This window comes from Cavia porcellus, unplaced genomic scaffold (assembly GCF_034190915.1).
Source record: "Cavia porcellus strain 051 isolate PalLab524CR breed Dunkin Hartley unplaced genomic scaffold, mCavPor4.1 scaffold_11, whole genome shotgun sequence".
NCBI lineage: Eukaryota > Metazoa > Chordata > Mammalia > Rodentia > Caviidae > Cavia > Cavia porcellus.
Window position 1 is genome coordinate 61,534,167 of NW_026947494.1, and position 25,676 is coordinate 61,559,842.

Genomic DNA, 25,676 nt, shown 5'->3' on the forward strand with positions numbered 1-25,676 from the left:
TTGGAGAGAGAGAGGAATAGGACAACTTAGGAGGAAAGTTTTCATTTTCTTGTATTATTTGAATAATTTACAAGAAGAATATATTGTGCATTCCTAGCATATTTAATATAGGTTTACCCTTTAAAGGAGTTTGTAGGAAATATAACGAAACAGTGTCATCTCAATTAGATGAAAATAAGATGTCTAGCCAACCTACCGTGGACACTGGGAGAATTTTCTTGGCATTTACCATTTCGGCAGCAAAGCCACCATTTCCCCTGGCACAGAGAAAAGCCTAAGACAAAAGTTTAAGAGACTTCAGAGACTGTTACTTTGATGAAATCAGGCTTAACGGTTTGATCAAATTAATGACAACCCATCACCTGTTGAGAGCCACAAACCATTTACTAAATTTGAACCTATCTACCATGCAGGGAAAGATTAATTCCCAAGTCCAGCTGTGAAGCAACCCAAATCACTGCTCTCCCACTGAGTGCCTTTACTGAATAACTTTCCAATTCTCTTGCGTTCAGAAAATAGGAGCAAGGAACGTAAGTCATCTTCCACACGGCAGGGCAGCCATGTGCAGAGGAAAAGTGAGTGATTCACCTAAGGTTTCCATAAACCTGCAACCTTTCATTCCATATCCCGTTGAGGAGCGCAATAACAGTATGACTGAAACTACTTACCTAAGAAGCCACAGCAATCACATATGTTTTTAAGGATAACTCTTCTTGATAAATAAAATGATGAAGTATCCTGTATCAAGTTCACAATGAAGTTTGAAAGTTTGGTCACTCCCATTTCCCCACTTACCAAAATAGAGAGCAGAAGGGTACAGAATCCTGATATAGTAAGTAGCATGCTTTCGAAGCTTATTCCTCAAAACATTGTCAAGAAAATTTTAATAAATCCTAAAGGAGTATGGGCAAAACTGCTTTCATTGTTTCTGAAGCATCTTAATGTTAGGTCTGAGAAGAAGGGGAAGAAGAGGGGAAAGAGGTCCGTGGAAGGAGTGGAGTGGACGGCCGTGAAAGTAGTGGGCGGCGGTGGCTGCAAAGATAAGAAATATAAAATATAAGTAACCTTTATTTCGGGAATGCGGGGAGAGACCCCCCCCCCGGCCCCAGGGCACAGCATCTCCACCCCGGGGCCGATGGTCTCTCTCTGGAACATACTAGCTCAGAAGCTCCACAGAGACCTTGCTATGGCTGTTCATATTTTAAATAACACCTACAATTCTGAGACAGACAAATCTACACAAGGTTAAGCTACCTGCCCCCCCCCTCCACCATGGGCCTCACTCAAATTCATCAGAAGACATCAAACAGAATCCCCCATCCTGGCATTCTTCATCAGGGCTGTTTAGGCTATCCTGGCCACCAGAGAGTGGCCTGGCCATCCTACCTGGTAGCCCTCATAGGTCACTACCAAAAGACCTTATTCCACGGCTGTTGGGTTATCCTGGCCACCAGAGAGTGGCCTGGCCACCCTAGCTTGTCACCCTCAAATTGTCGCAGGGGCCAAGCGCCTTGGTAGATGTCTGTCTCAAAATCCAAATCACATTAAAACTCTCAAGGTAAGACATTCTCTATATTTGTGGACATAAGAGACCACATATACAGAGTTCTTACTGAGTTGTTAGGCTAATAAATCCTCAATGTCTCATGGAGTATTAAAGGTCAACCTATGCCGGTTACAAACAGGGCCCATTTTTATACAGGTCCCAGTCCTAAATCTTAAAATGCTTTTATTCCCTTTTAAACTGCCATCCTGGTTTCACATCACTCAGGCCCTAGATCTAACCATCATTTTGATACTCATCTCTGCCTTATGACTCACAGGTTGTCATGTTTTGTTGTCCAGTTTGATTCTTAATTTCTTACATTCTATTAATGATTGTTTCTATAGTAGGACTCTCTAACACGATTGCCTACAGACTCCAACGTTATATATACCAGAGACAAGCCTTACCTACCTACCTTTTAACTTTTATGCTTTCATATGGGGGAGTAAACACCTCTCATAACTTCACTCCTCCTAATCCCACGTTTAATTTTTCAGAATTCTGCCTTACCACCTCAACGTCATCCTGATAGAATAACAGGTCTAAATCAAAGACACCTTTCCCTCTACTCACTTGGGTCCATAAATATGACAGTGCCATGTCTCCTCATAACATCTTGTCTCTTTGTTTTTTCCAGTCTAACATACGTGCATTCACCAGTGAAGTTGTCCTGGCTAAAACACCTAACATCAGCGTCTACCTGGGCATCAACCTTCATCCTGTCAACTCCCCTAGACCCCAATACAGCGCCCTCAGCCAGCAGGAAGTAGTTACAGAGAGAAATCTTCACCCCTTTTCCTAATAATCATAAGACGGGATATGAAAGAGTTGCTGGCCCAGACCGGACATTTTAACCAGGAAAAGCCACAGCCAAGTTAGGGGGCTCCTGCCTCCCCCGCCCCTATAGATTTGCCTGTAACCCTATACCCCCATCCCTGTAACCCTGGCACCAAACGTGTGCCAATGAAATACCTGTGCATCCCTAATGCCCCTTGGGGTCCACCCCAGACAGAGGTTACTTATGGGCCTGACTCCACGTGTTAGAGAAGAAGAGAAGAAGGAGAAAGGGAGAGTGTGTTCCAGAGAGAGACCATCGGCCCCGGGGTGGAGATGCTGCGCCCTGGGGCCAGGGGGGGTCTCTCCCCGCATTCCCGAAATAAAGGTTACTTATATTTTATATTTCTTATCTTTGCAGCCACCGCCGCCCACTACTTTCACGGCCGTCCACTCCACTCCTTCCACGGACCTCTTTCCCCTCTTCTTCCCCTTCTTCTCAGACCTAATATTAACATCTATCATGTGGTTGTTACAACCACCCTGCAGAATAGGCAAGCAAATAATAAATGTTCCCATTGCACAGATGCAGGACTTGCAGGAGAGCAGGTTTGAGTCTGCAATTGTACCACTGTTGGTAGTAGTAGCTCACACATATAATTTCAGCATTCTAGAAGGGTGAAGCAGGAGGATCATAAAATTGAGTCCAGGCTGAGCAACTTAACAATTTAAGGAGACTCTGTCTTAAAATGAAAACATAAAAAGGGCTAGGGATGTAGCTTAGTGCAAAGATCTGGGGTTCAATCCAGGGTCTTTTAATTAATTAATTAAAATAGTACAAAATTGAAATTTTACAGCTAAATATGGCAAGGCCAGAGCTGGAATCTAGGTTTCAGTTGACTCTCAATCAAGGTCTTAGGACTTGCTTAAGTAAAATATCAATTTCCTAGTCATAATAGGATACTTAGGCACATATGGAAATACCACATTATAACCCAATGTTTTATAAAATTGATAAGCACTAATAAAAAATAAAAGGAAAGGATACTTAATCCTATAAATATGACATGACTGATCATTGAGCCAGAAGTGACCACCTGCTTAGTTAGGGAGGGCTCCAAAGCCCCTAAACAGAAGTGGCCCCACCTCCCTGGTCTCCCCCATGCTCCTGCTGATACACAGGGCAGGCTTCTGTTGCAGCTTCAAGTTGTGTTCAAATATTTCCAGCAAGCCTTCATCATCGCTGCAGGTAACGTTTCGATCTAAATCATTTCAAAGCTTAAACACACAGGCATCAGAAGCACCTCAGAACATGGATACTGCCTGGATTTATCAATGATTAAAAACTCCAGTAAATCTGAGGAAGTAGCAACTGACCTTACTGATGAGTCTTTCAAACTTTCCCACCAAAATAACAATCCACATTCCTGTTAGCAATGAATGAGTTTCCTGCCTTTGCAGAGACATCTAGTGACACCCCCATCACACCACCCCAGATGCCTCTCCTTTCCAGAGAAACACTGATGCAAATGTCTCGAGGCTGTTCCTACAAGATCAATGACCTGAAGTTATGAAAGCAAAACTTCCCCCCAGAGAAATCGATTCAAGACACTGGGAGCTTTCCAGGAACCTAAAAGAAATGGCATTCAGATTTTCATGGCCCACTAGAGCCGGTTAAAAGGTCAGAAATAAAAGGTTATTGACCTGGCTTCCTTGAGAGGAGGAGGATCCCACGACCACAGTCTCTGTATTCTTCCAACCCCGGGGATCAGAAAGGGCATACAGGTCATTGACTGCAAAGAATATCAAGTGGGGAGATGCGTGGACAATCATCTGATTTGATTTTTATTGAAGTAAATTACTGGGTAATGCTCTCTACCTTCAGAAAAAATGCACCAGCTCTGGAGCAAGTTGCACCCGTTTGCCTTGGACTCTATACTCCAAATTCGTATTCTTTTAATGACTCTTATCCTAGCACTTCCTAATACCTCCCCGTTCAGTCCCTGGTCCCTGAGTAAGAAAAGCACTGTGTACCAGGGTGGCTCATTGTTAACACCTAAACCCACCCATCCACTCCCACCGCCACACACACACACACACACACACTCACACTCAACCAGAAAACATAGCAAACATAAAATCCTCATTTGCTTTGATCAAGTCAAAATGCCAGTCACCAGAAACAGAGTTTGACAGAAAGGATGTGCACCAGGAAGTGAACAGTAAACTGGGCTGTGAAATTAGAGAAAGGAGTGGGGGTGCGAGGTCACTGATCAAAAAACCATAGCAGTCACTCAGATTAAACATCTCCAGACATGACACTGGAAACCCTCTTGGAAAAATTACCCTGTGGAAGGCGAGCTTGCTTAGTTACTGAGCATGTCTGAAAAGTATCAGCCTGGAATAAGCAGGAGGCTGTGGTCTGCAACTTCCCTTTAGAATCCACAGCAACCTGGGAATGCCATGCTCTTGGCGATTGATCACACCCAGCTTGAGAATTAACATGCAGCTTCACACACTTCTTAGAGTTTGACACTGGTTGAACTTGTTTCTCTGGTTCCCTTGGGCAAAAAACAAGCAATACCCAAGGATAATTTCACATTTTAAAATGCCTCTTCGTTCCTGACCTGCCCCCCACCTGCCATAGTACAATACCTGAACGTACATTCAGAAGACGCATAGAAAGGAGACTGGACACGGCCCAGCAGCTAGCACTTGCCGTGGAGCCATGGGGCCATTGGTCATGGACAGTGACCACCAATGACTGGATGGAGACCAGAAAACAGCTCTGTACCAGCCATCGAGCAGCCATTAAGTAGGGATGATGTGAGGCCAAGTTAGACCCTTAAGGCATCACGATCTGCCAATCTAAACAATTGCCTTTCGATCGTTTCTGCTCACTGCTACATATTCACACGTTCAAGCCTCTGTCTTTACCACACTAGAAATACCGAAGGGCAAAAAGTAAATTTGTTGTCTCCATGGCACTATCCCAAGGTGTAACGGCCTTGTGGGTGTAACTCCTACAGCAGCACAGCTGGGACAACTTGTGAGGCAAAAGCCATTATTAAGTGAGATTGTATCATTCTCAGGCTTAAACGTAAGTGGGCTTTAGTCAGGCAAAATGGCGCACAGGTATAGTCCCAGCTACTCAGGATGCCGAAGTAAAAGGATCTCTTGGTCCCGAAATTCAAGGCCAGCCTGGGCAACACAGAGACACTCACATGTCTTTAAAATAAAGAGGAAAAAGACAAGGAGAAGGGGACATTTTTGGTCACCTGGGTCTGATTTCTGCACTTTTGTGCTCCATATCAGGAACATGGAGAGAGAACTGGGAGCAGAAGGAATGGAAGAGATGAAGGAAGAGAAGGAAGGGGCTGGGCCAGCTGGAGGGCAGGAGCTTTTTCTGTTGGGGATGGAGATTGTTTATTGGTTAAGAATGAAGAGTGCAGGAAAGAGATAAAGCAACACTGTTGCTTTCTGTACTGAGTATTCTGTGAGTAGCTGAGATCAAAAGATAAAATTGTTAAGAAATTACAAATTAAGAATATGTTTCCTTCTCTTCTATTGTGGCTTCAATTAAAAATAAAGTTGATATTAACTACATGTTTCTAATGCACAATACTTTCATTAAACCATTTTGAACTGGCCCACTTGGGGTCCTGCTTATAACTAGACTGTACTTGAAACCAGTATTGGCAAAAGAAAGCTCAAAGAAGGTCATTTAATCCTGGTTGATTACTGCCCTGTTTAGGAGAAATCCATTTTGCCAACATTGGTCATTCTTATCTACTATAAGAATGACATATGAATGACCACTGCGCCCTGTACTTAAAGGAGAAATGTACCAGACTGGCACTGACCATGCCATCACACTCGGCCCTTGAGCAAACAAAAGACATAGATCGTAGTGGAGTGGTAACTAGTGGTCAACTTAAACACCAGCTGAACTGAATCAGCATGGTGCTGAGTGTGGATGGCCCACCTGAGGACTGCTGCCATAAAAAGAAGACCTGGAGAGGAAGAGTAGCTTTGTGGGTTCTCCTAAATGTTGTTTGGAGCCGTTGGTTCTGGAGGAGCTTGTCATGCTGACCTCCCTGAGATGCACTCAGCTATTATCATTGGAGGCACTACAGACCTTGTTGCTGAGAATGGCTGCAGTGCACTTTGGGGGAGCTCTGGTCCTTACTTTGAACATCACTTCCTGGCTCCAGAGAGGAAAATGTGTGCTGTTTAATCTCCAGGAGAAGCTTGTCACGCTGGCTTCCTGATATGTACTCAGCTGTTCATCGGAGGAGCTTGGAACCTCATTATCACTGAGGATGACTGTGGTAATTTGGGGGGAGCCTTGGTCCTGATTTTGAGCATCACTTCTTGGTTCCAATACAGAACCCTCAGCCTGCTGGCACAGACCCTTCACCCTGCTGGCTTTCTTCCTATCTTCCATGGCTGACTTTTGGGCCTTCCCAGCACAGATCCAAGGGATATACTTGCATGGGTCATTGTCCTGGGCCCTAGGTTTTCAGCTAAACTCATGCAGGTTATTGCCATGGGATCCAGGCCCTCAGCTGGACTCTCTAGATCTTTAGTGTTTGACTCCTTGGGTGACCATTATAAATTATGTGCCCTGTATGTAATTGCTCTCCTTGCAATGCCTGACTCCAGCATAGGTGATCACAGGAAATTTCATCTCACTGGAATACTTGCTGTTGGAGAGATATGGCCATTGATTCTTTCAAGAGTCAAAACTCTTGTAGGCTTGGTACAAGCATGCTGGTTTGTCAGTGGAGAAATAAGCTAATACTAAAAGGACTGACTAATGTAGATGATGGTGACGGGGTCAGGACAGGCTCTTCCACAGCATAGTATCTTGGCATTTGAAAAACAGCAGAGGCAGGCAGTTCTCTCCTTCCTCCTTGCCCTTCTTGCCCAAAGCAGATCACAAAACCCTCATTTGCAAAGTATGCGCCCCATACCTCGAAGAAAAGAACATGCTTATCTCTTCAGATACAGGGGCACTGAAAAGAATCTGAATGAACAGGCCTTTGCTAAGTTTCCGCAGTTTATTACCTCTATGTTATACACTTTTGTCCAATCACACTATCCATTTCTTCACCAAACAGCATAAAAATACTCACAGAGACTCTGTTTCCTTATGTCTTCATTTTTGAAACTGCTTGTGTCACTAAACACTTAAATTAATTGTTTGCTTTTTTGAGTTACTCTATCTGTAATAGGTGTGCTATAGTTTGGATGGTGGCTGTGTCCCCCAAATGCCTGTGTGGTAGGCTTGATTCTAGGTGGGAGGAGGTTTCAGAGCCAGGGCCTTGAGGGTGGCCCTTAGGTCCCTGGGACTTGGTCTTAAGGAGAAAGTGGGGCCCTGGCACTCCTTTTTTTTTAAAACATTTTTCTTTCTGGCTTCCTGGCCACTAGGTTTTGCTCTGCCACATGCTCTGACCACAGTGTGCTGCCTCACTACAGACCCAAAACAAGAAGTGCAATCAGCTGTGGACTGGGCCAAACAAAACCTTTCTCTTCTAGGTTCATTATACCAGGTATTCTCTGACAGTGCTAGAAAGCCAACACAGGGGCCTCGGCCTTGAGCGTAGCAGCAGAAAGACTGTCTTCTTAGCCCTGGGACTGGCCACAGGGCTGGGGGATGATGGCCTGCAGTCCAAAGCACCATGTTCAAGGAGCAGGGTGACTCAGACTCAGCACTGAATCCAAAGTACTTAGCTCCCTAAGTCATTTTTTAATATCTTCCTCTTCATAGCCACATAAAAAAAGCAATAGCCACAAAATAAACCTAATAATGGCCAAAGAGAAGCACAGGCAGTGGAAACTTTCTTTTGTTGAACTGCTTTTTTATTGAACTATGTTAATAGTAATCATAAATAATAAAATATGCATTCAAGTATATAAAAGGAAAAAATTAATGTCTTACTACTTCCTAATTTACATTCATGAGTTTTTTGAAAAAGGGAAACACTCATACCTTCACATCAGTCTGTCACAGGAATAAATCCATCAGTTCACGCTCTATTTCAAATTTAAGCATACATGGAAAACTCCAACTGATCATGCTTCTTGGTGTGCACAACCTAGGCTGCCAGTGTTTTTGGGAGCCCACTGTTTAAATGCAGGGATATCTGGTACCACTGAGGCAGAGATACAAACTCGACCATGTAGGAGAGTGACCCCGATTAAATAAACATGGGTTCAGTGGGGGAAGGCCCACCTGGCTGATCAGAGAACTCAGATTTCAACCCATGAGAAGTACATTGTGGACTAAGAACAATAATAAAAATGTGCTCGCTTACCACTTACATGCAAGCTTATGAGAATTATTAAAGTCAACCATTCAGAACTCAGGTCAAAAAAGTTGTTTGCATATTTGTTTTGGGAAGCATTTAATCACGGACCTTGTTTGGGATGGTCAGGATGCAAAATGATAAAAAATATGTCAACTTTTGGTTCCTTTTATGATTTTTTTTTAAAATATCTACAGACAACATGCCTCTTGTTTCTTGCACCTTGGCGAAACTTCTCCCACCACCACCCTGCCCTTGAATACAGCTGCTCTCCTGAGCAGAGAGGGCCTGTTCTGATAAAGGGAACACAACCAGCAGCCAAGGGAACAGAGGGGAATAGAGCTGAAATTACAATGTACCACGGAGCTGGGAAGGAGACGGCTCAGGGAGCACTCTACACCTTTCCTGCTCATAAGACTCAGATGCTCAGCCAGATGTGGTGGCTCAGTAATTCCTGTAATTTCAGCAGTCTTCAAGCTGACACAGGAGGATTGTAAATTTGAGCCTAGTCTGGCCAACCAGTGACTTAGTGAAACCCTTTCTCAAAATAAAAATAATGAAGAGCAGGGATAGAGCTCAAGGTAAAGTCTTGAGTTCAGTCCCCTGTAGAAGACAGAAAGAGAAAGAGAAAGGAGGAGGAAAAGAGGAAGGAGAGGAAGAGGAAGAGGGAGGGGGAGAGAAGAGGAAGATGGGAGAAAGGAAGAAAGATAAAAGTCAAATGGAGCACCAAAACAAAGATGATAGATGATAGACATAGGCATAGTCATATATAGATACAGATACAGATATAGGTATAGATATAGAGAAAGTGGTAAAAGAATTAGATGTTTGATTTCTGCAGGTGGGATCTTAAGTGTTGAGTACCAAGCAGGTGGCTTGGGGCTCCAGCGACAACTCCTTGATCTCCGCCATTGGCGAGGCTGCAGCGGGCATGTGCCAGCACAGCATCCTCCCAGAAGGCTTTCACCAATGTCAGATGATGACTGAAGGGCTAGCAAATATCTTCCAAGCAATGAAGTTTGTTCACATCATTATTTCAAAACTGTGATTAGTTATGAAGTGCATGCTAATTTTAGGATGTCTTCATCTGCCTCTGTCACTAAAGAATTAAAGAAAATGAAAAGAATAAGAAGAGCGAAGGCATATTTCTTTTGCTACCTTTCCTTGAGTTTCTTGCTGTGGCCACTTTTGAAAAACATTTGCGGATTTCCCAGGTTATGGTATAACTATAGTGCTTCAAAAAAACACCCACTCAGCAGGTACCTTGGCAAGTCTTGATTTTTAATTATTATAACCACCATTTATTGGGCATTAACTACATTCCAACACTGTGTTAAGTTACAATTATAAAAGTAATAATAATAATAATTGGTCTTTGGATGAAATTTACAGAGATGATTCTGCATCACACATGAGCACGACAGCAGACACACAGACTAGCCGAAGGAATTAGTCAGCGTCCCAGCTGATGGGTATAATGACACCCAAGTATGTAAGACCAGGAAATACCACAAGGTTAAGAAGATTACGAAGGATGAAGATGACTATAATTGCTTACCTTAAGTGACTAGTATAATGGAATCACATAATTCATTTCCATTATTTAAGTCCTGGCTTAGTGTCTCTGAGTGACTCTCCTCCAAGGTCCTACAGCTGAAAGCATTCAGTGGGGTCAATGTACATTGCAAACTGGAATAGGGCAAGCCTTTGACTTCTCTGGAGTGTGAAGAAATTCAGGGAACGAGGAGAAGAAAGGTAGCCTTTTGTATGATGGCGCACTCAAGCAGGAGTCCACAATAGGGAAATCAGAGGATCTGGCAACAGGAGACCTGAATTTGCATCTCTGATCTGACCCAACAAGCTTTGCACTTTAGCAAGGTCACAATCTCCTTGATTTTATTCTCTCTTTTGGAGTTGTCCCTTTTAATAAATGATTTAGTCATTTTGCTGCCATACAATCTACTTTTAATGTTTTTGTCACATTCCATTGGGTCAAACACAGCAAGTGGGAGGGGAAGACTGAACTAGAGTCTTGTACTGCTTCAGACCCACAGAGGTCCCCTGAGAACGACAGGCTTCCGGGGAGCGGGGTGGGAGGAAAACCAACAGGGAGAACAGAAGGCATTTCCGGCTCTGAGAAAATATGCCATGCAGGGAACTGGGAAGAAAGTGTTCAGCTGAGAAGGGAACAAGGGTAGGGAGGGGTAAAGGCAGGAAGGAAGAGACTAAAAGAGAATAAAAGAAAACCAGAAACAAAGCTTTGTGAATAAAGAGGGGAAAGGGGGTTAAAAGGAGAGGACGGGAATGGGGGACAATATATCATGTATAGGTACAAGTTTCTTATGATGAATGTGATCATTATGTATAACAAAAATGTACCAATTAATTAATTAAAATTAAAAATTAAAAACAAAAAAAAACATATCCCTGGCCAGATAAAAAAAGCATCAGGCCTTGAATCCCAGAAATGCATGAGCTTACCCTCAGCCTGTACCTTCATCAGACCCTCAGTGATACTGCATTTCAAAGGGCGCAGCTGAACAACACACCCTTGGGTCATGGGATGACAGCCTCTGGCCTGGAGGGCCACATCAACTCTTGAGCCGGTTTATTTAGGTTGCAATAAGCCTGGCTTCACAAGGAGTAGACATTTGCTCAAATGTCAAAGCTTGTAAGATGACCAAGAAGCAGTGTGCTTGCCTTGCCAACCCCCTAAGCTGTCTCATTGTTTTGGTGCCTGTGTGCCATGCGTGGTATTTTGTGTGCATTTGTTTGTGTGGCTGGAGGAGCCCCAAGTTACAGTGTATAAGTATGGGGTGGAAGAGTTTCTCCTTGGACTGTTTCAAATAATCTATTTCAAGCTATTGATTGTTGGAAATAATCTATTTTAATGTAAAATGAGTTGTTAATATGAAAGAAATATCCAGAAGCATAAAAGACATACAACTGGCTAATGGGCTGGTTAGCTGGTTGGTTGGTTGGCAGTACAAAAGACTGAGCTCTGAACCTTCACACTGAGTTACATCCCCACACCCTTTATTTTGAGACAGAGTCTAAGTCCCTAAGCTGCCCAGGCTGGGCTTGAGCTTTCTATCTTCCTGCTTCAGCCTCCCAGAGTGCTAGGATCATACATTTTCTCTGACATGTCAAATCTAGCAACTGTTTTTGATCTCAGTTTTAATTTCCTTTTAGTACCAAACCGTAACAAATGTTTCCCATGGTGTTAAACAGGCTTGGTGTGGACCCAGAGTCTCAGGTGTCATGACATTGCTTCCTGCTGAGCACCAGCTGCTTCAGAGCCTGTTTCTACTCACAGAGTCTTGTCTTTGTTGCTTGTTACCCCATGCAGTGGCTGCAGTGTCACAGTTCCGACTCACCAGTGAGCACTGTCTGTCTTGTACCGTTAACCAAATTGAAGACCAGTGAGCTAAATTTCTTGTTAGAAAGAATTTCTGAAACCTGCTTAAAGTAGAAGGTTCAAGTTGATCTTTCATTCAAAAACACCGATGTTGTGATGCTTTCTCTAGAACTCCGTTGAAGGTCCTTATTGGCAGAGAAGAAGGCTGGTTATGCCTTATGTCTGGATGTCCCTCAGAGCCTCATGTGGTCATGGGTGGGACTTTTCAGAGATGGATGAATCTAGAGTGGGTGATGATCGGATTAAGTGTGTGATGTTGGAATCAAAGGAGTGTGATTACTAAATTAGTCCACTGATTGGCTTGGCAGACTTCTGGGAGTATATAAAGAATCCCTCACCCTGGGTGTATTGGCCACCCTAAGGGTGGGTAGCATGGATAGGGACAGAAAGAGGGCTGCTGGGGTTACTTGTTCCTGGCCTTCTATCAGATGCTGCTTGCTGCTTTTGCTACCTTCTGCCTGCCATGAACTGTCTCCCTCTGCTTGGAGCTAACCAAATATGGACTGAAACCTCTACAAACTGTAAGCCAAATAAAACCTTTCTTCCTTTAACTTTGGGTGCCAGGTATTTTGTTCTAGCAATGAAAAAAAGTAACTAAGATGAATGTGCTGGTTCTTTTTTCTGGGCTTATAATGGAGCATCCTGCATTTTAGGAAAAGTCTCACAGCTTTTTCCTTTCCAAGCTTACTGAAAAAAAAAAAAAAAAAAAAAAAAAAAACCTTTCCTAAGTCTTCACTCCAGATTTTCTACTGGAACCAGACCATTCCCCAAACTCTCCAGAGAGCCTTTATGAAGCCCAGGCCTCCCAGTTTTGAAGACCCTTGACCATGAGTCAGTCTCCTCACCTTCAGATTTTACCACTGTGGGTGGCATGCTGTTTAATTAGATTTAAAGGCAATATTAGTGTTGAGACTTTGGCCACTTTCCCTGAATAAGTTTGCACTAAAAACATCAAACTTGAGCATTATCTTTGAGCTTAAGGCTCCAAACAAACGGCCTGTTCACCCCACTTTTTTCTTGTAAGATCTAGTGTGTTCCCACATGAAAAATTTCCCACAGATCATATGTGGCAGAAATATGAATAGAATTCAAGTAACATGAAGATGTTTAAAGCAGTGGATCCATTCTCTAGAAAATACATCCATGATATTTTGACAAGCTTACCATCCCTGCAGTCATCCTTGAACTCCAAGTCATCATGGAACTCAACTGAGAGATGAGAATCAGAGTTAGGGACAGAGAGAAAATATGTACTCCCCATGGGCGAATAAGAGGCTCACCCCCACCTGCCATCCTATCTTTTGTACTAGTTTATTCTTCTTGGAAACTAACTATAAAAGAATTCAGCTCAAGTTGCAATGGATTTGAGGGTCCAGGAGTTTTTAGGAAAAGCCCTAGGCTGTCATTTCTCAAAGACTTATCCTGAGGCAAGCCCCAACCTTCCCCTGCCTGGCACAGCCCCTAGAAACTTTCACTTTCAAGCTGCCTCCCCACCATTTGCATTCTTAAGAAGCACCTACTCTGTCCCTACTGTGAAAATAGATATTGTGAGCAATGGGATATTTTCCCAAAATGTCTAAGGCAAGGTCATGCTAATCTCAACTAGTATGTTAAAGTCTCCTTGGCAAACAAACACACATCATTTAAAAAACAAGCATTGAACCCCATGGTCAGAGATCCATCACACTCAGAGTCAAGAGCATGTTAGAGCCCAGTGTACGACATGAGCTGCGAGCTAACAGAGCACCAAGGAAGGGCGCCCAGGAAAAGGTGGAGGCAGAAGCTGGGCTGACTTTATGCTCCCTCTAACTACTGATGTCAAAGAACACTTTCTTCTATCTCACCTCCACCTTAATCCACTAGAATCCACCTCTCAAATATTGTCTTACCAACTGTTTACTGATTAACACTGACCAACCAAACAGGCCGGCTTCAGTGCTGAAGCCGATCTCAGGTCTGAGCTGCTGTTGCATCCTCCCCTCACAAGGTTTCAAGGTCAGAAGGCACTTTAGAGGTCACCCAGTTCAAATTTCCTTTCGTTGTTAGGAAAGGGACATATGGGGACAGCTTCTGCTAACTTCACGGTAGGATAAACCTGGCAGCTGTGGAATCCTGGCCAACAGAGCCAGCCTTGTCCCCAGGAAGCAGCAAGCAGGCACGTCAGGACACAGAACCACCTGCATGGTCTCACTGCTGTAATACTGTCCCCTCAGAGAGTTAGGACACCACAAAGTCATACTGTATAATTGTAGACATGCATCGAATCGTGCTGCGAACCAACGCAAACCCCAGGCTGGCTGGCTGCGATCATTCACTGTCAGCGTGGATTATGTCAATGTACCTGCTACTCCAGTCCAGCCGAGAGCTGCACTAGGACAGGGACCCTTACTTGTTCCCTGTGCAGCGCCAGTCCCAGCCTGTACATAGGCAAAGGGAAGCTTCATATGGCTTTGTACAGCTGAGCTGAATTGTTCTGAATTACACACCCTTTATTATTGTGAGAGAAATATAAAGCGCAAGAAATGTGACAGTGACTGGAAAAGAATAAAGGATGAGTAGACCAACTACCCTCTTTTTTCTCCCCCAACCTCAGGGTCTTGCTAAAAAAATAAGTTACGCCTTCCACCTGGAAGTAACATTATGATGACTCCTGTAATTTCATACCTTGGTCAGCGGCAGGCAGTGTGTTAAATTCCTCTCATGGAAGCCCCGTGATCCTATGAAGTAGACTCTTGTGAGCTCCACCTTGCAGGTGAATAAACGGAGACTCAAAATAATGACACTGCAAACAGTGAGTGCAGAAATGGCATTTGAGCTTGCAGAAGAAATGAACCTGGGCTGCATTTCAAAGGACAGGTGTGACTTCAGTATCAATATTTAGGTAGAAAGAGGGAAGAAATGTGAGATGACATTGTTAGCGAGGCAGGAAGAGGACCAGACAGTGTGATGTCACCACAGCTGATGGGGGAGAGCAGAGTTTCAAGGGCACAATGAAGAAAATTAGCCGAAGACTGAACTGTCCACTGAGTTTGGTGATAAGGAGGTTGGTGTTGACCGTGGTGGAGCAATCATGAGAGGTTTAGCTGGGAGAGAGGCCGGGGTACAGGGCCACCTGTAGAAGAAATGCCCACCAGAGACCTCAGGAGGACAAAAGTGGTGGAGGGAACCTGGGTGGAAGCGTAGTCAAGGCGGGCTCTTCAGGGAGAAAGAGCCTTGTGTTTGTCTGTAGGTCAAGAGGCAAGGTGGCCAGTGAGGTAGAAGAGGCTGGGCATGCAAGAGAAGAAAGATGGTAAAGGAGGAGGGGTGGCTTGCCTTAGAAAGGAAGAGGAATGACATACACAGCACAAAACATCATGCACCTCGCAGCTGTTCTCTTCCCACATCCTGTGCGCATTCTTAACAGACTGTATTTGGAGCAGTTTTAGGTTCACAGCAAAGTTGAATGGATGATACCGAGATCTCTCCATACCCCTGGCCCTCACACAAACACAGCCTCCTCTGCTGCCGACATCCAACGTCCTCCCCAGAGTGGCCCATTTGTTCCAGTCAATGGCCCCGAACAGACACATTGTTATCACCCGAAGTCCACAGTTTCCATTAAGGTTCACTCATGGTATTATGCATTCCATGGACTTGAGAAGATGTACAGTGAAATCTGCCTTTACAATATCCCGCAGGGTTGATTGCTGTCCTAATAATCTCGGCAATGAATGTTTTCATGGAAAAAATTAGTTTCTGTATTTTTGAAAAAATGGCAAAATGAGAAAACCCACACTTAGAGGATGTATAGCGTACGTCAGGCTTTGCACCCGCGAGTTTGACACCCCTAACCAGTTAAGTCTCAGATGCTCAGGACCTGCCAGATGACATCCAGTTCCAGCTCTGTGGAGCTGGAGATCCGAGCAGCCAGAACACTCACACCGAGCAGCCCTGATGGGTCAGGCTGCCCCCTGCCATCTGCCATGGAGTCCCTAGACGGCAGAGAGGGAAGGACAGAACCTCTGGCATTCCCTAGTGGCATCCATTCATCAGCAGTTTCTAAGCAAGGCCACTTTATCAAGAAATATTTGGGGGGGGGGGCCTGGGGATTTAGCTCAGTGGCATAAGCGCCTGCCTCGCAAACAGGCAGTCGTGAGTTCGATCCCTGGTACCGATAAAAAAGAAAAAGACCAAATATATATATATATATATATATATTTTTTTTTTTTTTTTTTTTTTTTTTTTTCCTTTCAGCTGGTAGAGGAAAGTAAAGTGCCTTCAGGGATTCACAACTTGCTTATCCACTGAACATTTATTAACACCTATTATTCTAATGGGTGGCGATATCAGCTTGCTTTCAATGCATAATAATCTGCCCCCAGACAAGCTTCAACCACCTTTCTTATGACACTGTAGATACCAGGTAAAAATGAAGGTTCTGATGCAGGAACTGATGACATGAAGATGGTCCAAAGTGGCTGTTTCTATTTGACAAACCCAAAAGAGTTCTCAAGAAAAGCCTCTGATGAAACTTCACACATGGTAGAAGATTGCTGGGGATCAGAAAGTGATATCTCAAGTGTGATGTGCCACCATTCTGAGCACTGAATAAATTAAACAATCGTAGAAGGTCTTAGAAGCTGACCTACAGTCAAGACCTCTCTAGCCTGCTCCTGCTTCTCCCCAGCCACCAAGCTCAGGGAGGGGGTTCACTCTGAAATTCTCCTACCTCCCTAGCACTGGTTCCAACAAATGGGGTGCAAATGTTCTCCATTCCCCCCTAAGAGTCCATTCAATGGAAAAACTGAACCCACACCACAGGAAGGAGACTGAGGTATATGTCCACACCTAGAGAGACTGTGGCACAAGGTACTGTCCATGCTTCAGTCCATGTAGCTTGCAGAGAAGCATCTACAAACGACTACCTGGTCCTTGGGCCCATTCAACTGCCCTGAAAATCATTTCCCACCCCCATAAGGAAAGACATTCCCCATCTCTCTCTCCCATGAAGGGCACAGAAAGTTCTGAACCTCACCGGGTTGTTAGGGACTTACCCTTATGATTCCATCAGGGAAAGAAGGGACATAGGAAGCTGGGGTGTAGCTCAGGTAGAGCACTCGCACAGCATGTGTGAGCTCCGGAATGAGCTCCCGTACTGTCAAAAGCAAAAAGACATCTGACCAGGCCTGGTGGCACACTCTTGTAACCAGCACTCAGCAAGCTGAGAGAGGAGAATCACTGTGAGTCAAGGCCAGCCTGGGCTACAAAGTGAGTTCAAGGCCAGCCTGAACTGCATAGAGAGACCCTGTCTCAAAGAAGAAAGACGACATGAAATAAAAGGGTATCTGAAGGAGAGGAATTAGTGAGACAGATGCATAATGAGGTGAAACATGTTAGGTTTAGAGGGCGCTTCCCAGAAACCAGTGTGAGGAGAGCACAGTAGGAGATGACCTTGGAGGGGCCGGGACCCTGCACGAGTGTCACCCAGGCAAAGGAGTATGAAGTGTGTGTGTCCCGTGAGAATAGTTTGTGACAAGTCTGTTCAGGTGTGGACATAGGCTCAGTTTTCCCTAGTGAATGGACTCCCAGGAGAGGACGAGGCATTTGTATCCCCTGTATTGGACTCAGTGTCAGGGAGGGTAAGGGCCTTACACAGGGTTTATGCAAGTAAGCTACCTGATGTGACTTGCTTTAAAAAGGGCACTCTGGCAATGAACAAAGAGAGGTAGGTCGGTTTGGAGTGTGGTACCCAGAGGAGGGAGGGCAATCCTGAGGGAAGTGATGAATCCAGACAAGCAGGGTGAGGCTGCCAAGCTCATAGGAAGATGTCTCTGAGAGCAACTCTGAAGCAGCCTTGACATTCAGACAGAGAAAAAGAGAAGGAAGCTTCAAGTCTTGGTCTGCATTAGTGGGTGGATACATTATCATCAGTCAGGATGGGGGATACAGGGAGAATTAACACTGCACAGACAGAAATGTGTGACACCTCTCCTCATCCATCATTGGGGTTGCAACTGAGCCATATAACAAATGGCAGGTTAACAAAAGTGAAAAGAAAAACAGAAGAGTTATTTAATCAAAGTCCTACATGAGGGCTAGGGAGGATAAGTGCCTGCCTGGTAAGCACAAGGTCATGAGTTCAATCCCTGTGCCAAAAAAAAAAGTCCTACATGGCATGGGAGCTTTCAGAAATGAAGACCTAAACAAACAGCCATGTAGAGAAATGATGCGACTAAGAGAACAGAGTGCAGGGGACCCCAGCAAGACCTGTCTGGATCCCCCTCAGCCCCTGTGGTTGGCGTTCCTCCTGGGAATGGGGCAGACCACTCCAGAAAAAGGTTCTTAGGATCTGCATTAGGACCTGACAGCTCAGAGAATTTCTATAAGGCCTGCTCTTACAGAGAGGCAGGGGCAAGTTAAAGGAGTATTTCTCATCTCCTGGGTGCCATAGGGAGAAGAGTTCTAGTTTCTGTGACACCAGTGAGGGAAGAGGAATTGCAGTATGTAAAGCCTGCCTCCAGAGAGAAAGGCGGCTAATGAGGAGACCTTCAGAGACCCCTGCTTCCAAGCCCTGTTCCTTCCACTCCAACTCCCAGCAGGCTAACGTATGTACCTGCAAATACGATCTTTAAGCCCCAGCAACAATGGCAAACCGTGGTGCCTCCTAGATACCCCACAGCAGTTGATCAGAGGGTGGGTGTAGACGTGGGCAGCCAGCTACAATCCGCCAGCCTAGGCAGTGTTTTAAGAGTATTAAACAGAATAGAGGTCTTAATCACCGGCTCATCCAGCTGGCAAGAAAAAGAAAAGGAGTGATTTCTTTTTAAAAATGAACAATCACTTTCAAATTCTTTTCTTTCCCAACAAAAGCATTAGCCATGGTTTTGTTTCAGGACCAAACAAAAAGGGTGAAGCAAGCCACTTGCTCCATGAATGCAGTGGGTAACTCATGTGACTCCGAAAAATACAGCTGCAGTGTGGCCAATAGTTCCCTCTGCCTGGGTAAACACTGCCAGTCTCTGAAGCTTTTTGCCCTCCAAAAAGGTAAACTTTGCATTGCCAGCAAGTAGAGGTCGAAAAATGTAACTAGAGCTGCAAAAGTTTTGTTAGTTTTTCCTGTTTCCAGTCTGAAGAGGCTTCAGCTGTCAAACGCAAGCTTAATGAATGACTGCTTCTAGGATAGAAAGCTGGGGTGGGCACCGATTTTAATACACGCGGTCCAGCACGGTTAACCATTCTAACTTTTGCAGTTCAGAGATCGAAGAGGGGGAGGGAGATGGATCCTGCAACAGACTCCTCGCTGTATCCTTTCCCTAAATTGTTTACCAGGGCAGTTTGCTACTGTTTCAGGAACATTTTTCTCCTCTACCAAGAAAAAACAAAAACAAAAAGTAAGTTTGCCACCAAGGAAACTGGGAGCTTGCTGAGGTACTAAACCCCCTCTTGGAGAATCACAATAGGGAAGGAACTTGTTTACCTTAAAGTCCATTTGGCCCAGGAAACTTCATTTCATGGAAATCTTACTAAGGTCTCAGAAATCAGCAAAAAGCATTTGGGAGAGCATTGCTCCCGGGCATTCAACCAGCTGGGTTCCGCAGGTCCCGTTCATTTGAAAAAGAATGAGCATAGTGTCCCTTCCCTGCAGACCGGGGGCCAAGATCTCAGCCGGGACAATCCCTCCCCGAGGAAATCACTCCGGCTTCTATTCGAACTGTGAGTGGTCACAGTGGTTGCCTCCCCTCCCCCAAACCTGCTCTGCTCTGGGAGGGCTTCCTACCCGAGAGGAAATCGACCACTTCCTGCTGAGCGGGGGGAGGGGGCGCAAAGGAAGTTCTGGTGGAGTGGGCCTTTGACCTGCTATCCTGGGGACTTGTCTTTGAGATTTTTCGAGGGCAGAAGAAAAAGTCTTAGAAAAGATTCTTTGTCCTTAAACAGTGCACCTCTAGGGAAAAACCAAAACTGAACACAGATTTTTGTGGCCCTATTTTCTGTTCTGTCCTATGGGAAGCACTCTCTCTCTCTCTCTCTCTCTCTCTCTTTTTTTTTTTTTTTTTTTTTTTTGTTCTCCAAGCAAAATCCAGTCCAGGAAAAGTAGAAGTGTTTATGACAGCATTTTATTTTTAGATATTATATACTTTTAAAGTCAGGAAATGGAACATCTGCGTCTGCTCTTGAGGATTATCTTCTTTATTTCCTTGTCACCAAAGATCTTCCTTAAAATGTCAGGCACTATAAATGTGCATGTAACTTCTGATGATTATATTGCACCTTTGAACGAACATTGTGTAAGATGAGACCTGTGGTGCTGAGGCAAAGTGCTCAAGAGAAGAGGGGGGGTGGGAGGAATTGGGAAGGGGGTGTGTGATAGCACCATAGCTCAGCTATAGTGACAAGTACACCAGAAAAGCAACCGTTACACAGACTTCACTAGGAAATTCCTAAGTGCTCAAAAGGAGAGAGAACTGAACTTCGATTTGTTCCTTTAGCTAACACTAATCTACTGTGTGCCAAGACCCAAATGCCTGCATGGAAGACCCGGATGCCACAGTGAAGGAAGGAAAGTTGACTGACTTATAGGCATAAACAACTTTTACCAGGTAAAAACAAAACTAGTTCATTTGTCCCCCGTGATCCTTGGGGAACTGGTTCCAGGCCTTCTGCTTACCAAAATCTTCAAATCCCTTATGTAAAATAGCATAATATTTGCATATAACTACATGCATCCTCTAGCTCACTTCAAATCCTTTCTGTTACATATTTACAGTACACAATACATGTGTCATATAAATAGTTGATACACTGTTTTGCTTAGGGAATAACAACAACTACAAAAAGTAGCGCAAGTTCAGTACAGACAAACCCCACCACCACCACCACCAAGTATTTTCAGTCTGGTCGAATCCTCTGCTATAGAACTCAAAAGTACAGTAGGAGGCAAACATATATAGAATTTATGTCAGTTCCAGGATCACTCACAGCCAGAAGTAACCACTGAAGCGGCTTAAATAAAAAGGAAGAAATCTAGAGACAGTTGCAAGTTTGAGTTCAGGGCCTCCTCAAACTCAGACTGCCTGTCTAACTTTTGCAACCTCTTCTTCATGCCCATACAATGACTGCTCCTGCTCCAGAGATCACATCTACACTCAATCTTGCTCCTCGAGTCTAACAACAGGGAAAGAACATGGGTCCAGGAATGCTTTTCCCTTTAATTAAGAAAGAGAAATCCTTTCAGGAGCTCCCAGCAAGCTTTGACTCGAAGTCCTTGGCCAAAACATTTTGACATGGACACCTCTGTTTGAAAGAGGCCTCAAAGAAGACTGTATAGCTTTTCTAGCATCTCAAACAGAGGTAACAAGACTGAGGTAGTCTACTGACTCAGCCAGTCTACGGCTCTGCCAGAGGACTGCGATGCTAAGTGACTAAGTGATCACTCCTGAAGTCAGGTCAGGGGCCATTCATGAAGCCAGCAGGCACATTCTGCTCCTCACTGTGCTTGTCTGTTCACACTTGAGCTATATCGGGAAGGAGCTAATGGTACAAATGATCTGTTCTCATTTAAAATAAAAGCTTTTAAATGAGTTCAAAATTTTTTTTTTCCAAGAGTACTCAGGTCTTCCAAAAACCCTCAAGTTTCTTTGGTTTACATCAAAGTCCTATCTAATTTGCTCCCAAGAGGAAACCTACCACAACAGTAAAGCCATATATTTCCACAGGGATTTTCCCTAAACAGTTAATGAGTTGTGATTTCCTTATATGTACACTCAGACAAGACTGGTGCGCTCCAAGCAGGTAGACAGAATTTGAACCAGATGGTTCAAGGAGAGGAAACTGGATTAGCAGATCATTTCAAACACCTCCATGTGTTGACTGAAATCCATAAGGAGGATGACAAAACACACACCTTATTTTCTCAACAAACTGTGCGCCATATTGAATATTAAACACTGAGCTGAAAGAGAAAGGGAGAGAGAGAGACAGGCTGGTTCACAAACTCAATTGTAACACCCAGCCACCCTGTGGTAATCCGGTAACTAGAGCATCTGAATAAACTGCAGGTGGCAAGAGTGTATCTAATTGCTCAACAGGCCACAAATTCCATGTCTTGCTTTTTTCTCAAGCTTCAACAATAAACTATAGCTGGGTGCGATGGTGTACACCTGTAATCCCAGCTCTTGGAGACTGAGGCAGGAGGATTACTTCAATTTTGAAGTCAGTGTGGACCACACAGAAAATTCAAGACCAGCCTGAATTACAGAGTGTCTGTCTTGAAAAAATAACAGACAAACAATAAACTGTAGGACTGTCTCATCTTCACTCTTAAGTCAACTTCATTAAAACTGGGACTGATGCAAATTTAGGCATTTTCTAGCACTCAGTCCCTCTTGCCCTCCCACTCCCAGCTTAATTAAAACTAAATTTGGTTAAGGTGTAAACTGGTATAGGAATCAGGAGAAAATCTGGTTCCAGTAATTAAAGGGATTTTCTAAATCTTGTTTTCCGTCGGAACACTTGTTTTAATAGTTAATTAAAGACTTCTTAATCATCCTTTGAAAGAAATTTGAAAAAGATTAGGAACCTGTCACAAAGATGTCCCTGACAATAGGGACGGAAATGCTTTGTTGGACCCTTTTACTGGAAACTAAGGTCTTCCTTTACCTAAAATTCTTGGGGCATGCAGACACATTTTTTTTTTTTTTTCTTTTAACAAAAGGAGACACATAGCTGCCTTTGTGTAGCCAAGGACGGTTCTGCAAATTTCACAGCATTCCACAAACATAAGCCACCCACACAACACTGCACCACAGTGGGCTGGGCACACAGCTCTCTTGTCCCTTTGGCTGGTACCAGAGCCAAACTCCGCGGAGAGCCCCCACCAAGCAGGAAGAGCAGCATCTCCGCGGCTGTCCCACGCGTCTCGCGCGTGAGACGTGGGTTGAAAGGAGGCAAGCTGATCAGCCAGCCAAACATTCAGCCCTGTGCTTGCTTCCAGGGAACGACACAGTAATCGCTAAGGCACGGTAATCGCTGCTCAAGATTTGAATCTGGGACTGGGGCACAGCTCAGTGGCACGAGCGCCTGCCTGGCAAGTGCAAGGTCCTGAGTTAGATTTCCGGTGCCAAAAGAGATAAAGATTTGAACCGAGTGCAGGTGAAAGTGCAGGTCGTGCCAACACAAGGCGCACAGACATGCACGATTCACTAGAGGCACAAACCAAAGACAGGGCAAGAATGGGGAACACGGACAGGGGTCCTCAGGACACCCCAGAGGGACGCGGGAAGCTGCTCCGGACTAGCGGGAGAGGCAGACATCTGCAGAACAATGTGTCCGGTCCTGTCCCCCACCTCCCAGGAAGGTCCTGTGGCAGGACAGAGCAATGCACGGTCAGGAAATAGTCTGGGTTCCTGAGGCTGGAAGGAAAGAGCTCCTGGGGTTGGGGTTGGGAGGAGGGGGAGCAAGCCCGAGGTCAGCCAGGGCCTGGACGGGAGGGGCTTTCCCACCCGCAGCTAGCTCTGTCCCGGGGAAAGGGTGTGGGGGATGGGCTAACGAGGTGGGCGGGGCAACAAGACACGCAAGAAAACACCTTCACAGCCCGGGAGCAGCGCCGGGGAGTGAGCACGAAGGCTCAGCTTACAGAGCGGCACTTGGTCCCCCGGGGTCCCCAACTGGGGACCAGACAGAGGACACACACTAAGCAAGTCATTTTGAGAGAATCAATTGCCAGATCCTCAACGTCTGTATGAACTTTGTTCTGTCACCGCCCGATAAACCTAATTACACTTGAAACAGCCGTGGCGGCTTCCCCATCCCTAATCTTTCCGTGGTGGCTAATGATTCACCAAGGTGCCTCACATCCGCGGCTCCCCATCTTCCCCTGTCACCTTCCTCTTTCCGTGAGAATGAAGCTTGACCTTTGCCAGAGGTTCTGAATTCAGAGGAAGCAATGCAGTATTGATTAGTGACACTGAGCATTTCATGCACCTAGGATGGAACCTGACCTAGAATCACCCACATTTTCTTAAAGATAAACCCTACAGGTAACAATTCTATTTGCATTCTTTCTGGTTCAAAAATAATAAGATACATATTTTAATCACAGCCAGGTCTTATCTTACTCAAATCATGCATAAGCTTGATATTTTCTACCTCCTGTTGACAAAGAGTGAGCTTCATTAAATCTATGATGAAAATTTTCAGTTGCTAACTTAAATATTTGTAAGAGAATACCAGGCAAATGAGTTTTAACAAACCCGTTTTCCCTGGGAAGGCATTATGCATTTGGCAGAAAATTGAGTGGAGCGGAGAAGGCGGATGGTTGGTTTCTATAGTAAGTTTGAGAAGTACAGTGTTCAAGCTGACCGGGCAGACTCTCTAGCACATTAGTGGGCATTAAGGTTCCCAAGAAACGGGGAGCTGTACTACTTAGTTTCTCTCTAGTTTCAATTGTGGAACAAGGCCACACCAATGAATATTTTGAGGGTTTTACACCTCCCTAAATCTGTCACTATCACGTTCCATCCCTGTCACTGCTACGAAATATAAACTGCAGTGTCTTAGTATTAACAGGAGCCCTCAGGCTGCGTGCCAGAGCCTGGGTGCACTGGCGCACACCAATGACTTAGGCATGGCTGGCAATCAAAATGCCTTCTTTGAAAAAGCTCTAGAGCAATGGCCAAATCCACCCGCAGCGTAGCTGTCCCTACAGGGACAAGCTGGGCATTGAAGCAATGTGACGATAATGCCCAAGCCCTAAACTGGCTACGTACTGCCTTTATCATATCCACATGTGCAGATTATCCAATTTCCTGTTGAATTATCTGAAAACTTGCTTCAGTCTTAATATCATTCAGATGAATATAGTAGCCACTGGTCGTAGAATACTTAGATCATTTCTGTGTTAGGCCTTCTCAGTAGCATGGCCTTCCCACCGCAGCAGTTTGCAGAAAGAAGCCAGGCAGCTAGAGGAGGCGTGCACCAAGAGTTGAGGCACAGCTGTAATAAAGAACTCCTATATCATCGGTTCCAGCTACAGAAGGACCGCTGTGTCCCATGTATATTTCACACGGCATAGCTTTCCAACTAATCAAGGGTCTCACAAGTATCCTGTTTGCCTTTCAATTCAGTTAACTCTCTGGGGGGAGAGATGTCTTTTCAATTCCAAAATTAATAAAATGTCTTATTTGGTATCAGTTTAAAGAGATAACCTATTGATTGACTGGATCTTTGACTTTTCAGCTGAGTGGTTTGCCTTCATGTCTGATGATGACCCCACGGTACTGTGAAAAACAGAGAGGCCGTCTGGGGGGGACTGCTGTGCCAGATAAGAAGGGATGTGGCGTCCTCACGACACTGACGCTCGATATGGAGCGATGTTGAATGCTATGAAAATGAAAGCCTCTCCAACAAAAAGTGTCCTTCAGAGACAGGCTTCATATCTCTCACTCACATCTGTGCTTTCTCTGTGAGATGATGAGCGATTCTCACACAGCCTTCCGCTCCCTGAGAGTCCCCGCAGTGCAATGCACAGACCTTGGATAATGCCCTTATGCAGGGTAAGCAACACATAATTTCAAAAATGAAAGGGCAGCCCTTTTGCAAATGATGATGTTATTGCCTATCCACTTGCCCTAATTACAATTCATCATTATAT